This window comes from Protopterus annectens, chromosome 2.part0 (genome assembly GCF_019279795.1).
Source record: "Protopterus annectens isolate FY-2018-M chromosome 2.part0, PAN1.0, whole genome shotgun sequence".
In the NCBI taxonomy this organism is placed as follows: Eukaryota; Metazoa; Chordata; order Ceratodontiformes; family Protopteridae; genus Protopterus; species Protopterus annectens.
In genome coordinates this window covers 1,892,082,734-1,892,100,888 of record NC_056728.1, presented here as the reverse complement: position 1 = coordinate 1,892,100,888, position 18,155 = coordinate 1,892,082,734, and the positions used below count along the sequence as shown (strand labels likewise).

The following is an 18,155-nucleotide window of genomic DNA, read 5'->3' as shown; positions in this document are numbered from 1 at the left end:
TAAGGAGATACAGAAAACAATAGAGCAAAAACAGAGTTATACAGGATACAAAGACAGTACAACATGTCTGTTGGAAAGGAGAAAATGTAACAAGCAACAGTGTTCAGTATGCAATTACATATATGTAGTATATGCAAAAATAGAGTTGTTAATACCAATAGCAGGCACATGTTACATGTAGCATGGTTTATATCTTCTGCCATTAATGAATAGCTATAGTATGAAGACAAGACATAAGTCAATTTATTACAAACTGGTCATAAGGATGCAGTGGACCAAATTAACATTCAGCATTTACTGCAAGAAGCTGTCTTGCTTTCCCTTTATCACTCTAACACCACCATTTTTTGATAAACTGAAACGCAAATCATCAGATAGTGAACAGCTATAAACTATATTATGTGAAGTGTCCATATATTATGAGATTTAGGTGAACCGAAAAAATCCTACATTAAGGGATCCCAAGTAGAACCTAGGATCTGAAACTGAAAAGTGTAAAAAACTTACCTCTGTAAAAAGACACAGATGTAATTAAGACTTATAGCATATATAAGAAATGGTATTTTCATAGATGTTGAATAAGTCTTGCTAACCCCTCCAGTGAATGGTTACATGTTTACAAATCTGGAATACAGAGAAGAATGTAGGAACTAAGGGTATGATTGTAGTGGCAAAGAACATGATGGTAATTGTAACTTTGTTGTTAACTGAGTCAATCCACAGTAACAGGAGTAATAATAATCCCTGTGCATTCCACACTCTTCTAAGCCAGGAAACCACTTGCCACCTGAGAACCTTTCTATAAAATCCTCAACTCTAAACACAAATAAGAATTGCAACATCTGATAAATAATGTGAGTTGCAAAAGTTTTAACATGAAAGCACTCCAACAGACAATGAACTAGACACTATTGTTAGAATCTGAGGTCTTTCTGTAGAAGCTGATTTTATATTGCCAATTTATGAAAGAGAAATGGTATTTTGTTTACCAAAACCTGACTAGTGTCATGGTTAGGCAAAGGGTTATTTGTAGGTGTAAAAGACTGATCTATGATAGCATAAAGCTTTCTAAAGATGGATGACAAGAGGTTATAGCATGCTATTGGCTTGTGATATTGCAGAATCTATGCAAATTATGTATATAATAGTTTCCTGATTTTCAAACCAATGTTAACCTACAAAACAATACATGTTAAATGGCAAGGATAAGTGATAACATTATGTAAATTAATATTTTGCATAAGATGGTACTATTTGATCACCTGTAGGTCACAGAGTTTTTATGTAATGAATATAGTTATGAAAATATAGCTAATAGTCATAACTGCTTTAACATAAAAGCATTTATATCTCAGTGTCTTCACAGTGTTCATCATGTTTTAATTGTAATTTTTTACTAACACTCACTGCTTGCATACACCCCCAGCATAGTATCACACTCCAATTTTGCATTATTAATGTAAAACTGGAAAATCTCACATTTTCTAGAACTTTTTGTAAACATTCCTTAATAACTCCAGCTTTGTACATCTCATGCTGACAATTTCATTATGAATGCTATCATATCAGCTTGTAGATGCTACCTTAGATTTAGGTATACATCTTTATCAGATCTACAGAAATTTGACTTTGAAGACCCTGACAATATACTCATTTCAGGTCCACAGGAAATAAACACTTGTATATTCTTACAGGATATGCAAGAAATTTGCTTTCCTGATGATTACCCTCTTAAAGGAAGCAGTAAGTTAATGTGTGCAGGAATGATGTTTTATGCACACTTTATGTGTTTGTTTGTGTATTTGTTTATGTTTGGTAAAGCTTGATGATGTATAGTAGTGTGTGAAACAATCAGTAAATGATTTACATCTGGAAGAAAATCAATTCACAGTACACAGTAATTATAAGTATGTGTTAATCCTTCTCAGAGCGATGAGAGAGAAGTCTCTATATCTGCTGTTCTGTGCCTCCTAACATAATTACTGCCTTATTCTTCTCAACACATCTTTCTCAGTACAGCATGCTTCCTTGTCAGTATCTGTCATTTGTACATTATTGTTCCATGAAGTACAAACAGGTATCTTTCAAAATTCTTCATTCACGGCTCTCAGATCTACTGACAGATAAATATAAGCTAAACACTCTAAATGCTGAGCGAAAATGATCTGAACATTAGGTAACATGGTTTTAGTGGAGTGCTCCAACTACAACCTTCTTGGCCAAAGAAAAGAGAAAACACTACACGAATAACATATGACTTCACTTCTGGAAAGGTTGTCTGGTTAACAGTTTGTTTGTGTTTGAGTAAACTGCTGTTAATTCAGTCCTCTCAGGTTTAATTAAACAAGGAGTCCTGCAGGACAAGGAAGTGTTTACTACAATAGTTTTCAAGCAAACAACAGTGTTTCGTTTGGGCATTAATTGTGCCTGATACGTCTGTTATGCTGTAACTAGAGCAGTTCTCCTGTGGGGTCTCCCGGGGTTAATTAGGTGAATGAAACAGGTACACGATAATCACTAGCAGATGGACCAACTGAATTTTTCAATAGTCCACAGTGGGAGGAGGTATTCCTTCCAAAAAGGAAAAAAAATCATGCTGCTCAGCATTAAGGGCCTTTTTTCTCTCTGGATGTTTATTAAATTACTGACAAAACTGCACTGTGTGAACTATTAATGTCTTTATATATGTGTGGCCTTCCAAATGCAAACAATGGACCTCTTGGGGACATGATTTTGTGTATCTTAACAGAGCTTAGCTGGCATGTCTATTATGTGAAGATGCTACCTGATGTTAAGAACTGCTTGGGCTTCAGAATGAAAGTATTTGAAAGGCTCTTAATGAGACACAAACTGCCCATAAACAATCACACCCTTTATCTCCGAATGAGCAGTGAGGTGAGATAAAATGTTTAAATGCTCTGCTACATATGTTGTTCATCACATACCACATTTTGATGTCCTGCAGCATTCCTCGTTTGGATCTGCTCCGTGTTTTGTTTCATTGGTTGCTACTTTTTGATATTTTGCAGAATGTCTTGTTCATTTACAACTGTAGCATATCAAACTAAAGTATTCACAAAAAAAATTTAAAACAACTATTCTGCACATCTTATGTTAATAAATAGAGTAAAACAGGAAAATTTGGGATGCAAAATTATTTAAAGCACTACCTTTTTATTACCTATCTGTATGAGTATGTGATTATAGCTTATCTGGGCTGGGATTTAGAAAAATCGCAAACACATCATGCCAGACTAGCTACTATTTACCTACTGAGCATGATAAAGCCCAGAGTTCATTAAGAATTAACAATGTGGAAAAGTAGTGTGAAACAAATGACTCATTAAATATCCCACCCATGGCTAGACCAGGGAATATGGTGAGAGCATGTATACATGAGCAGTTTCTGCAGTCTGAGAAGAGAAGCTTCTTTGAGTAAGGGTTAGTCAGCTCACATGCATTCAGAAGCAGTAAGGCAGAAATATGTCTAGCATCTTTACTGGGCCAGTACAAGCTGGTGTCATCGGTTTTTAACTGCATTGAAGGATGGAAATGCGAGTATAGAAAAGTTATGAAAAAAGGGGAGGAAAGGAGTGAGAGACAGAGAGAGAGAGAGAGAGAGAGAGAGAGAGAGAGAAGCACAAAAGGGGAAATGCTAAGAAAATAATAGAATGGTAGTGAGGAATGTAGGGTCAATTTTTTTGAACAAGTGCAAATTTTATATAGCTAAAAAAAAGTAAGTTAGAGGAGGAAATAAAGGAAGTACAAGGAAGGTAAACGGGTTAGCATAGGTAGTCAGGGGCATAGGAATGAGTCTAGAAGACAGACATAATTGACAGTGGAGTTGATGACACACTGAGGGTGGAGGATCATAATTGAATAAGAGACATCAGACAAAAACAGAAAAGACAATGGTGGTAAGGAGGATTAGATAAAAAAGGGCTAGCATAGATACAAAAGGCAGAGGATCATGGGAATGATGGCTATATTATAGGGCGTGATACCACCCTGCCCCACGTAGGACATACTGCCTCTTCAAGCTTATTCCTCTGCAGAAATGAGTCAAGGCCACCACTAAGAACCATAGCGGACCCTACTGTTGAAGCCCAAAAGCGCAAGGCTGAAAGGCCTATCTGTATCCACTTTCTCAGCTGTAATATCAGAGGATTACCCAGCAGCTTTCAGTTGGGATGGAGAGGTATTGTTGGTCATTTGGTGCTTCAGGTCTGAGATGGGGTCACATCTGGTGCTATAGATTCTATTATGCTTTTGACTATTGGCTATGATATTACCACTGCTTTGCGCAGTGGTAATATCATAGCCAATGAAGGTTTACTGAAGTGTGATTATTGCTATTTGTAAACTTTACTCAATAAACTTTATTGCTATTATATAAAAAAATAAAATAAAAGGTGAGAAACAACAAAGCAAACAGAAAGAAGTGTAATAAACAGAAAGGATAGCAACTAAAATAATGGTAGTGAGAGATTCCAATATACAACGACATGCAGTACTATACTGGTAGTAAAAGTGCAGTACACCAGGAAAACAAACTGTGGGAGGTGTGAACTACCAGTAAACATACATACGACTTGACCTTGGAAACCCTGCAAACTATATGCACAGTCTGCATGTTAAAGGGACTGATTCACACATGTATGTACATGTGAATACATTTTAGCATAGGTGCTTTCCTATGCTGAATAAGGGTTACTCTGCCTATGGCAGTTGCTGCTTAAACATTAACTCCATTGAGCTCTACACATGACTCAGCCAGAGGATGGCATTCCTCCAACCTTTCAAAATGAGGAAAAATAATTCCCAAAAAACAGAAGGATGAAAAAATTCACTTTAAATTTTTTTTTGGGGCAAGCCCCCCTGTAAACCCCAAGGTTATATATACCAAATCCTTGATCATACCAAGTGAAGATAGAAGATATCTCCCTAAAGAAGTGAATAATTGCCAACATACACTTAGAAATCACACCAGCAATGATTTCCTTTGGGGAAGAGTGGGTTGCAATCTGACTGCTGAAGTTTGTTTTCCTGTTGCACACTGCAGGGTTAGTGTTGTAAAATATGGTAACAAAGATTTAGCTGTATAATATGCTGTATGACTGTCATGGTGATTATGTTCTGTGTAACCCAACAAATAACATCATGATGCTGGAAAATACTAATAGCCTCCTCACAATGTTCCCATGCTTGAGAATGAACAATATGCCTCACAGGTGTCCAGGCATATGCTCTGCACTGTGTAGAATGTTCAGTGAGGTACAAAATGTAGATGTAAGTGATTTAGAGACATTCATGAGCTGAACCCTCTCTTCCAATATCATTGCATTGAAGAGGACTGAAGCGGTCAAATGTAATGTAGAGATCCTCATTGTGGCACAGAAGAAGTTTTAGATATTCTGGAGGAAAACAGGTTACAGCTGGTTTCAATGAAGAATGCCAAGTTTCTGTTTCTTTAAGGCATGTACAAATTCTTTCATAGTACTATGTGTGACTATAAGTACACCAATATATGTAATTACAAATGCGTGCTGGGGGAATTATGACAAAAGCGGTTACTTCTTTAAACAAGGTGAAGGTGTAGGAAAATAGGTAGAGTGCTACGAACAGGTTATGCACAATGGATATCTAGGCTAATGGGACCCACACCCTGCTCTGGTTGTGCAATGCAGCTCTTAAAGGAGACACGCTTGCCTTGAGATACGACAGGATGGCACACAGCTTTACAGACATATAGCATATGTTCAGTTCACATAGGGCTGGACATAACAGCAATATGGAAATTCTACAGGTGCCCATATAGGAACAATACAGCTACAGAAATAGTAATGTAAGTATGGAAAATTGATCAAAGCAGCATCTTCCTGTGATATATCTACAGAAGATTATATATCACCTTGCACAACAAGACATCATCTGCACCTGTAGATTGTAAGCCAGTGTGTTTGTTGCATCTGGGTTGGAATGTTTATGTGTGCACTCATACATGTAGGATTGAGACCTAAAGTGAGTTAAACTAACATGGAGGTATACTCTCAAGTAGTGAGTGGCCAGGTGCAATAGATATTACCAGTGTGACACATGTTTTTCATGAATGCAGTAATATGACAATCGGGGAGAATCATGGGGTAGCAAGGTGTCTGCAGGGATGAAGTCTGGAAGGAGTGGTTCTCTAATTCAGAGAATGACATGCAGCTATAACTGGAATGTGCTTGGCAGGATCTTGTGATTGACATCAATGCTGTTGGTGGCCAGGACCACAGGTACAGGCAGGACAAGTGTAGTTCTCTCAGCATTACCCCCTCTGCTGAAAAACAGGCATATGACCTTGTACAGAAAGGTAGGGAATAGGAGGGGGGTTTGGATGGAGATGGAAGAATTTCTGGTCTCTGATAAGGGGATAATGAATTTCTCACAGTCCCATGGTTTCATAATGGACATTGGAGAGAAGCTGCAATGTTCCCAATAAATATTCATTGCAATTGCCCCTGGTGAGTATTGCCTCACCTGTTTTAAATTATAATTACTTCCCACTACTGCTATATGCACTCCACATCTCAACAATATTGTGAGTTTTGGGTATTGTAGGAGCATCTGGTGAACAACTTCTGCAGGGACCTGGATCAGTTAAGATAATATCAGGACGTTTTGTATGCACCGTAGTTTTAAATCTGTAATGGGGCAAATTTAAATGTGGTGGGTTATACTTTCTACTTCTCTGTCCCGTATCACCACTGCAGAACTGCTAGTGCCTGATGTCAGAAGGTCATTTGACTGTGGTGATAACGGCCATAAACAGCTTGCAAAGCCAGAGTGCAGAATGTCTATGTTGGACACAGGGAGGATACGGACCAGATCTTCTACTCATGCCTTGGAAACAACCTCTGTGTCTGTAGATATTCATCACGCACAAATCACACAGGGAGGATACGGACCAGATCTTCTACTCATGCCTTGGAAACAACCTCTGTGTCTGTAGATATTCATCAAGCACAAATCACACAGGGAGGATACGGACCAGATCTTCTACTCATGCCTTGGAAACAGCCTCTGTGTCTGTAGATATTCATCAAGCACAAATCACACAGGGAGGATACGGACCAGATCTTCTACACATGCCTTGGAAACAACCTCTGTGTCTGTAGATATTCATCACGCACAAATCACACAGGGAGGATACGGACCAGATCTTCTACTCATGCCTTGGAAACAACCTCTGTGTCTGTAGATATTCATCACGCACAAATCACACAGGGAGGATATGGACCAGATCTTCTACTCATGCCTTGGAAACAACCTCTGTGTCTGTAGATATTCATCACGCACAAATCACACAGGGAGGATACGGACCAGATCTTCTACTCATGCCTTGGAAACAACCTCTGTGTCTGTAGATATTCATCAAGCACAAATCACACAGGGAGGCCAGGTTAGTGCAGACACCCGCAGTCAGAACAGTGTGGCACCCTGTGGGTCAGTCATCAATATCTGACAGATAGGGCATATTGAATGCACACATGGTGCTGTCTCCCCCCCGATCTATCTGGTTAAATTGATGTGACCCACCATATGTGCAGGCCCATCATGTTACCCCAGGCTAGTACCTCCAAGGCCTTTTACAAGCTGATTCAAATAATGCAGGGTTTTTAAGATGACCACCAGGAGTGCATGTCCTGTTTTTTAATCACAGTTTAGATAGACTAAATCTCATACAGGACTGGCAGACTTTGTCCACACAGAGAATTCAGCACTTCCTCCACTCATGGTAGCCATTGTAGGTCTGAACAGCCAAGGCTACAGTGATGAAGGAAAGTATTTCCGCAAACTCATCAGTTGTGGATGTGTCTATGGGCAAAATCAGGCATCCCTGCTGTCATGGCAATGGCACATCTGGTAACAGGCAATGGCCACACTCATACAACACATTAACAACTAACCTGGGATGTAGTGTTAGCGTCTATATTATAACATTGCCAGTTCAGATTGTCAAATCCTAAAACTTCGACACCTAAGCCTCGATAGCTAACAATAGCGAATGGCCACATCATTGAATTCTTTCCTCGGGAAAGAATTCGGGTGGCCATCCATAAACAAAATAAACAAACACACCCAAATATAGTGGGGGGCTTCACCCCCCCACCCCACACACACACACACACACACACACACACACACTTATGTGGGGGGGTTGTGCCCTCCATACAGCCCTTAACTAAATATACCAACTCCGAGATCTCTCTACATTGGGGAAAGGGCAAATCCCGGATAACAGCCACGCAAATTCTTTCCTGAGGAAAGAATCCGATGATGTGGCCATTTGCTGTTATAAGCATTCTAAGCATTTGACACATAGATGTTGATGATTAAGCATTTGACAACCTAAGTGCTGTTGACAATTCAATAGTAACTGTAGTGTTACACATGAAACTCCTGGTAGAGGCAACTGTCTTGTATGGGGTCACATACAGGCTGCTCAGCCATCTACCATGCATGTTCTGGACTTGTCCAGTTGATGAAGCTGAAGTCCCAGAATTACTGCTGAAGATGTGTCCCAACACACACACACACACACACACGCACACACACGCACACACACACACACACACACACACATACACACACACACACACACACACACACACACACACACACACACACACACACACACACACACACACTTCTACAGCCCCCATAGCCACACACTCAGACCTCTGCTGTCAGTGCCCCATCACAAGACATTCTCCCATAATCCCCTGCAAGCCCCCATCTTATATACATTGCAGAATGAAAATTTCAGTCAGTACAATGCTTATACATTTCTTTGTACAAGACATTGCACATTTGTGCCTCCCCCCTGTGCAAGTGATAACAGTTGTGCACTGCCTTTTCTTCTGTGTTACTTGGCTTACCTATTCCTGATGCACAATGTGGCCAGCCTATACATACTTAAGTACAGTCTAGTGTTAGTTTTACACATGTCTGTTTTTCTGTAATATATATGCCATGATAAGGGCCAACGCTGGGGGGGGGGGGGGGGGGGCAAGCTGCTGCCTTTTTGCCAGTGCCACAGCATGCTGCACCTATCTACATCTATCATGTTCATTTCATGCTGCAGTTCCTCTACTGACTTTTCCTCTTGCACAGCCACCACTGCCTGTTGTGCTGGGAGATTCTCTTCCTGCATGTGACCTCTCTGCTACTTCCTACATATGATATTGTGTAGCATTGCACACACTGAAAATATTTTAGCGCATGTTCCCAGGTCATACTTCCAGGCAGCGAAGAATGCCTTCAGCATTTAAAACAATGGTTTGTGATACATCATGGTAGTCCTGCTCTGTCTCATTCTGTGGATTCATGTTAGATGTCAGCATCCAGGGATCTGGGGTTTATTTGTAATCACCAATAATAAGTTCCTGGGGGAATTGACCCCTCACAAACTATTGATAAAACTGAGAGGTATGCCATATGTGTGAGTTATGATAAGTGTCTGTGTGCCCAGAATTTAAATTGTAGATGATATCCTCTGCATTTCAGATTATCTCAAACTTAATGGTGTGTTACCCTTTGGCTAATGTATCTCCTTCCCAGGCCATTGTTTGTGGCCTTTACTTTAATGCTGGTGCAGTCCATGCCCCCTAATAATTCAGGGAAATGGGATATGTCATATAAGTCCTGCATTCTGTTGGCTGTCTGTTCTGTGGTATGTGGAAACCATAAATGCTCTTCCATATGCTTCAGCATAGAATCAACAAACTTATGAAATATTCTCAAGGGCTAAATGCCTGTGATGCCCCAAGTGTGTGCCCAACTGGTTGAGGAAATGTCTCTGTTTCCACTATACCTTGGTAACCACTGGGATAAGTAATCAACAACTCCTGTGAACTTGAAGATGACTCTGACATTTGTCAACCATCTCTTATTTGTTGACTCAATTCACGCAGTAGCAGTTCACAATATTGTTGATATGGAGTCCATGAAATGTTGAGTGCAGTCAGATGGCATGCTACATCACCATGGCTTATGACAGAAATAGCGTCTTGTTGCATGTAGCCATTAACTAATGCTGCTGCAACCCCTAGCATATTTCCATGCTTCTCCTTAGTGAAGACATGGATTTGGCTGATGTCAGTGCCACTGGTGTTTAAAAGCCATATTACTCTCTTTATACATTTATGAACTTCTCCATTCTCTTATTTTACCTCATTTTCGTACACAGAGCCCCTCATTTTAATAGCATTGCTCATTATCATCTACTTATTCAGCCTTTGCCGTATACCATGGGCAGCTCATCTTTTTGTCATCTATCAATCATGCAAGCTGGATGTCTGAATCGCAGACACCCTGCTTGTGACAGATTGTCATACAAAGTCACATACCATAACTCAGCTAATATTTCTAAATCCCAGTTATTATTACTTGATAAGGTATGACATCTTATCCTTGAGAGTTATGAGAAATTTTCTGCCTAAAATGTAACACTGCTGTAATCACAAAGTCTGTACTTTATCCTGGTGAACAAATGCTTGCCTAGTTTTGCATACTGGAATGTCTTTATTATGTCCAGTTATATTTGTGTGTCACAGTCTTCTCACTGCATTATCACCTCATGCTTTTGATAAATAAACCTTCCTTTATATAAAACTGTACCTAATATGTAGGCTTCTGTTTACCTTGTATATATGAAATTATTTATTTAGACTACAGGAAAAACATGTATGTAGGAAATACATTATTTAGCTTACATGGAGACCTCCAAGTATTTCTGAATATGATGCCATGGTATGGCTGGAAAATGGTTTCACTTATTGTTATCATGAAAAAAGAAGCATGGTTAGAAATCATTGTAGCTGGCCCCTTAGAGAAAAGGGATGAAGCCATCACAATAACCCAGATGATCTGGGACTGATTAGTGATTATGGACCTGCAGGTGTCAGTTGAGTAGATGGGATTTAGTGGCTGACCCCAGCTCATCTCTGATCCTTGATAGAGGGAGGCAGCCTCGCCCACCATGTTGAGGCAGGATTCAGCAAGCAGCAGAAGTGCAAAGAAATGTATTATTATATGTGCATGTATGAGTCACTGCAGTAGCATTGTGAAGATCAAACTGCCATGAGGTTAAGGGTCAAGGGTGAGTACATAAGTCTGATGACTGCCTTGATGATGACATGCTACATATGTCAGCTGTTCACAGCATTATGGGAGACATAGACATGACAATTGTTAGGCAATTGAGAGAAAAATGATTTAGGGGAAAAAAGCACCTAAAATCATCTGCTGCATCAGAACTGCTGTCTTTCACCTGACCATGCAAATAAATGTTTCTCTTTTCTTCTCACCTGTTTATCTATTAGGTCCATGAAGTACAGTTAATCTAGTCTGTAAATGGACAATCACAGTAATGCGTTGGTCAAGGGCTGTGATCTACAGTCTCTGGTATGATGTCATAACTGAAACAGCTATGGACAGTTTCAATTAGTTTATAAAAAAACATACATTTTTTTATGCTAGATGTGGACTATAGGTGAATATTAGGCTAACTTCTCTTGCAGGCCAGTTTAAGCTTAGCCAGTTATCCCATTTGTTAAAATTACCCATGCCTTGTCTGAAGGTCTATATTGATAAACTACCCATAGGACAGTGATTAGTAATGGGTGAGATAGTGATTATTTCTAGGGAATGCCACTGAATGTTTATAGGGGTCATCGTGCAAGCAGAGCATTTAAGTCCTACCTCTGCCCATAAGTAGTACACGGAGCAGTCCTGAAGTACAGTTCCTCATTCCTATGCATAGATCCAGGATATGCATGGATAGGGTCAGGGATAAACTTTGTTTTACATGGAGGAGGAGGAATCTGGTTGAGAGAAGTAGCAGTAACTTCCCAGAGATGCACCTATCTTTCCAAACAGTTCTGTTGAAGTTACAGAAGAGGTTGTGACCCCCAGAATGAGTATTTCTGAAACCAGCTGACTTATGAATGTGCAGTAGGTCCATCGCTATAAGGTCAGAGGAAGACCTAACAAGCCATTCACAGGTCCCCCCTCAGCAGTCGGTAGGATACTGAATACAGTAGTAGTGCTTTGAGACAGTCCATGTAGGACTTATGTTTTAGGCCCTGTATTCTATTTATGAGGACTCTCTGTGAATATTAGAGTTATTGCATATGTTTGGCCAGATACATGTCCAAGGAGGCATTGTACTCAATGATTGGCCTGATGAGCACAGAGCAAGGGGGTATAATGACATCCCTGCTCCAAGAAGCTATTCCTTTGCTTATAAGCTGTACAATATAGAAAGATTTTCTTACCACTACAAACTCCTGCTGCTCAAATGTGAGGTCACTGTCCCCATATGTCCCCAAATCACAAACAAAATTGTCAACTCTTAGAAGCATATTGTCAATACAGTAATTTCCCATGGTAGTACTTTTTACGAAGGATACAATAATGCACTTTCTAGCATTTTGTTTTAGTCCATGGTTCTGGCAGCATTTATTTGTGGTAACTTGTATGAACAGTCACCTAACTTTCAACCAACATGTGTCCATTGTTTTAAGAATGTCCTTCTATATTGCTTAGTTTATAAACAAAGGGAGTGTTTATAGATCTAGAGATGCCATTGTCCCCCTTTGCTCAGCCCTCATTAGGCCAATCATTGAATATAATAATCCCATTTGGCAAATGCAACAATTGAATGTCCACAGAGATACTTTACTAAAAGATACAAGGCCTAAACAACATATCTTGCTTAGACCAACTCAAAGCCCTGTCACTATAGTCAGTATCCCACCGACTGCTAAGGAGTGACCTGTGTCTGGCATACAAGGCATACTGTGACTCATTTCTGATGGATTTACTGCACATTAGCAAGTCAAATTGCATCAGATATAATCAGCTTAGGGATCTAAATGTCTTCTGCAAAATCAATAGAAAGTTTTACAGGGACAGGTATATCTCACACAGGGTAGCACCACTTTGGAAAACACTCTACAGCCACATAAAACAAAGTTCATCCATGACTATATTCAAGTGCAACTTAGATCTATGGATGGGAAACAGAAAACTTGCCCCAGGACTGCCCACCATACTACCAATGGACAGATACAGTTCCTAAATGATTTATCCAATGCAGGAGCCCCACCTAAGATTATCTAAAGGTAGGACCTCAGTTATTCTCATTAGGGGTAATATGTAATCATTGACCATGGGATGGGTAAGACCAGCTATATCCAGATGGCATAGGTCATTCTGAGCACAAAAATGTAAACTGGCTAGGCTTAAAATGGTCGACATGGACAGCTAGCGTAGTACTCACCTATAAACCTTAGAAGCTATGCCAGCCCACTGGTTCTTTTCCTTCATCTATATGAATGCTTTTTATTGCAGTCCTCTATGTCTTTTTCTGCTGTGAGTTCATGTGGTACTGAGTCTTAGACCTTATTCTTTGAAAATTGTACATATAATGTTTTCATCTTACTTCATCTTGATATATAAAACGCATTTTAAACTTTTATTGTTTTGTCATCTAAAAGTACTTTTCATTTTTACTGTTTTGAGCTCTTGTCATAATTTCCCAAGTGAAAATGAACAATTACTTTTATGGGTATCAGACTTTTTTAAGAATTGTCGTTTCCCTTTTGAAATGTCAAGATTCATGATAGCAAGCTCTGAAATGACAAATATAAGGCCCCAAACACAGAAGAACAGCGAATATTGAACATTGCTTTTATCCGTTAAAGTTGCTATTTTTGTTGCATTTCACTTACCTGATAAATAATTAAAATAAATAGAAATGCTGCACCTCCTTTTTTATTTTCATGGATGTGTAAATGTTAACAGCTGTTTTGTCAAGTTCTCATTTTGTCAGTTGTTAGTAGATGCATCACGACCCATTAAATGCACAGTTAGCTAGTGTTACACATTGTTAGTATTGTGAACTGAATATTATATTTCCGAATTCCCACAAATATACAAATCTTTTAAATTTTTGATTCTTCTGTTGCAGGTCACTGTTAGATATAGCAGCATCGGGTATCAGACTTTAGTATACTGATCTCAATAGTCCTTTTTAACGCGGTATTCACAACTGCCCTTCTTTTCCTTGCTAGTTTGACTATTTCTGCAAACTTGCAGTAATAATCCATACATAAGGCATATGGCTTCATTAAAATGTAACAAATCATTGCTCATTCTGCTCAGTGGATAACTTGCTAAGGAGTACGCTAACATCCCCTTGTTTGGATTTTTTACGGTATACATTGTAGATGGTACAAATTAGTGCTACTTTTTCTGTCTAGGTAAATTCTTAACGCTTGTGTAATATTTCCTGTTCTTATCACTACCTTTCCCAGCTATGAATTCCATATCTTCGCAATTATTTATTTTATTTTATTTATTTTTTTCAGGTAAAAAAGAGCTGTGTTTGCCAGCTTTAAACTGCAAGCCCTGGACATTGTTAATTTCTTCCATTTAAGAAAAATAAGGCCAAATTTTCTTTTATTTCTAATGATTTTTGCACAGGCTATACCCATGTTACAGATTTTTTCCTTTACTACATTTTTTAAGTCTGTGATTTTACATATCCAGAATGTTTCTTCTTCTTCATCCTCCTCTTCTACAGGTAATAGCACTACCATTTTGCAAAATTAATATATATTTCATCTTCTAGCAAATCGTCATGCATCTTTGGTAACTATGATCTACTCTTGATTTATTTATTCATTTGTTTATCTTTGTTGAGCAGAGTACTCTGACTGGGCAGAGCTCTTTTCAGCAAAGGCCTGGGGAGAAAAGCTTCATCTAAATAATGTAAAACAATTGAACATTGACACAGTCAAATGTGACACAAGGTTACATTTCTAGAGTTAATACAGAAATGATTTTGCACTTACAGTTTGGGAATTACATGATGACAGTTTGAGCTACATTTAATTTCATTAATGTTACTTATGACAGTATGAAAATGTGTTTGATATTAACAGAGTGAGCAGAAGTCGTCAGATGTTCATGCGGTAGTATTGGTTTCATTTTCAGTAACAATAGTGACATTTAGTGTTATGCTTGAAAAGTAGGTAGAAAAGGGAGGAAATATAATGAGAGGTAGAAAGAATGAGATAATAGTGGGGCGAGAGAGAAATACTAGTGAAAGGTGTGGTAGTGACGGATAGAAAGGTACAGATAGTAGCATTGAGTGAGAGGCATGTATGATGTTAGTGAAAGGTGTAAAGGTGTGCCACACAGAGGATCAAGTGAGGTGGGTATGTGTGGAGGTAGTAAGCTAATGTGTGAGAGAAAGGGGATCAAAGGGGGCCAGAGGTACTGTAAGTGTTAGCCTGGGATTAAGCATAAGCAGGGCACGTGATTCGCTGAGATGTTGTTTAAGGTTGTTCTTAAAGTCTGATAGTTTGCCTTTTTGATTTTTTTTTTCAAGGATAGTCTTCCATAGTTTGGAGACGTGATAAGACTATAGGGAGACACCTGCTGAGTTATTTTATTTGGATATTATTAACAAGAATTTTTGTCAGAGTGGACATCCCTAGTGGGGAAATAAGACAGTGAGGTATTTTTCAGTGATGGGCATTTATCAGGGTGGTGTACTAACATATGTGCAGTTACTAGCTGTGAGTAATTAGGTGATTGTGTAGTTCTAGACAGTTATGCTGGTTTAGAACTAGACAATCATATGTTGTATAGAAAGTATGAGTGGAAAATCTAGCAATTTTTTTGAAGCCCTGGTCAAGTTTAGATTCAAGTGTGGTGCTCAGGTTTGTTAGTATGGGAGATGCATACACGAGGGAATGGAGGAGGAAGCTTTTGGCTAATGTTTGCTTTGGTATGTCAATACGGTAAGGGTTGATCCTGTATAGTGAATCTAGTTTTTGACAGTTCTTTTTAACAGCATTTAGAATATGATGGTTGAATTTAAGTTTCTCATCTATAACAACAACGCAAAGTAATTTGCTATGTGAAACTATTTTAATATCAGTACTGCTTGTTGATGTTAATTTGTAGGACTGTTCTTACTTTTATTTATTTATTTTATTTATTTAACATTTGTTTACTGGGAAAGTCCGACTGGGACAGAGCCCATTTTCAGTGGATGTCTGGGGAGAAATGCTCCAGATGCATGTCTTTGGAATGTGATAGTAAACTGGAGCACCCTGAGGAAAGTCAAGCAAACACAGGGAGGGCATGCAGACTCTACAGAGAAAGCACCCCAGCTGAGAACTGAACTGGAGAATCTCTTGCTATGAGGTGGAATGCTAACCACTGCAGCACTGTACCACCTGTGTATAGTGTTTGGCAGTGAATAACATCAGTTTGATTTTATTGGGATTAAAGTACAGAGTTTTTTTTTTTTAACCAAGTTTCAATAGATGAGAAAAAAGTTTGTGTAAGTTCCTGAAGCTATTGAGCAATACCAGCTTACTGCATGTTTTTAAAAATGTTGAAGAGAAGAAGTCCAGTGATTAACCCTTGTGGTACCTCTGTGGAAACTGGTAGAAAAGGTAAGTAATCTTTTTGCCATTTAACTGTGTGCATTCTTTCAGACAGATAGCTAAGGAACTGCAAAATGGAGGATAGGGAGAGGCAGGCAACTGCTAGTCCAGAAAGTAGTTGTTGATGTGATACAATATCGAATGCTTAGCATCTATCTAGGAACATGTTGAGACTAAATTTCCATTGTTCCTGTGTTGATTTATGATGTTTGTGAAGTGAAGATGAGCTGTGTTTGTACTGTGTTATATTATAAAGAGTAGGTTGTTAAGGCATTGTGTTAGCCATGTGTGGGTACATCTCTTGGAAAGGATTGCTATGGGTCTGCAGTTGTTGAAATCAGTTGATGTATCCCCATTGGGCAAATGATTTACTATAAGAGTATTTCCAAAGTACAGGAACATATTTTTGGATATGGACCTGTTTATTAAAACAGAGATAGGGAAGGCAATAGCATCAGCAGCCATTTTTATATAATCAGATAAAAGTGCTAGTATGGTAGATTTGAGTATACGTATGTACTTTCTTATGATAGAGATAGGTATAGGGGTAAAGTTGAAGGCATTGGGTTGGCTTGGATAAGGTGAAGGGAGGGAGAAGGGGGTGGCAGGACTGTTATTGACTAGTGACTGTAAAGCCTGAATGAAGTTCTGATTAAACTGAGTAAAGGTAGTATCACATGAGTTATTAATTGTGGGAGATGGAATACAAATTTGTCCAGAATGGATTACTCTGTTTAGGGAAGACTGGAATAGCTTTGGGTTATTCTGATTTTTGAGTTGGGATCTGTATAGCATTTTTACTTATCATTTGATTTGGAATTTTGCAGGGTTTCTTAGTTGTCTGCAAAGCTGAAATGTATTTTGTGTTCTGTATCAGTGCCAGGCATTCCATGCTTTATCTTTTTGTGCCAGCTCGACGTTCAACCTTCAACGAAGGCACACCAATTTATGTATGTCTTTCGAATGCCCACCCAACCACGAGGAGGACATGCAGACTCCACACAAAAGGCACTCCCTGCACTCCAGCCGAGAATCGAACAGGAGACCCTCTTGCTGTGAGGCAACAATGCTACTGCTGCACCACTGCAGAAAATTCTTAATACATTCCAGTTACACTGAGACAGTGTATTATTGAATGTCTCCCTAATAAATTCGGTTAAGTTGCATATTTGGTTCTACCTAGTTTGTTTGTCATAAATAGTATGGCTTCTATCTGCATATGTTGGTAAAAGATCAGTCGTGGTGTCTGGTACACATCTGGCTGTCAATATACTGTTAGGTTTACTTGTTAGTATCCAATCTAAGGTTGATTCTCTTGTGTTATTATTATTATTTTTTTACTCCAACGGTAGTGATAATTAGTTGAGTAAACTCATATAAATGTATTGTTTCTGATGGGGTAGTATATTAATGATTTGCCAGTCTAGTTTAGGTCTCCTGAGACAATAGTTTCAAAATGGATATGATATGATAACAAGTAAAAGAAATTTTCTGCAGTCTTGATGTTATTACATGATGGGATATATATTCCTGAGATTTTCTATTGCTGAGTTTTAGTTGTGTCATGATTTTTTAATAGTTATTAAATGTTTATATATCTTGTTTTAAAAGGCTTATGTTTAGGGAGTTTTTATAAATATT

At 38.7% G+C, this 18,155-nt stretch overlaps 1 protein-coding gene and 1 pseudogene across 1 annotated transcript in view; both read left to right on the top strand.

Moving 5' to 3' along the window:
* Positions 1-18,155, top strand: part of LINGO2 (leucine rich repeat and Ig domain containing 2) — a 6,800,733-nt gene that overhangs the window by 5,789,888 nt on the left and 992,690 nt on the right. The gene's annotated exons all lie outside the window — the stretch shown is intronic.
* Positions 4,296-4,415, top strand: LOC122793816 (annotated as a pseudogene).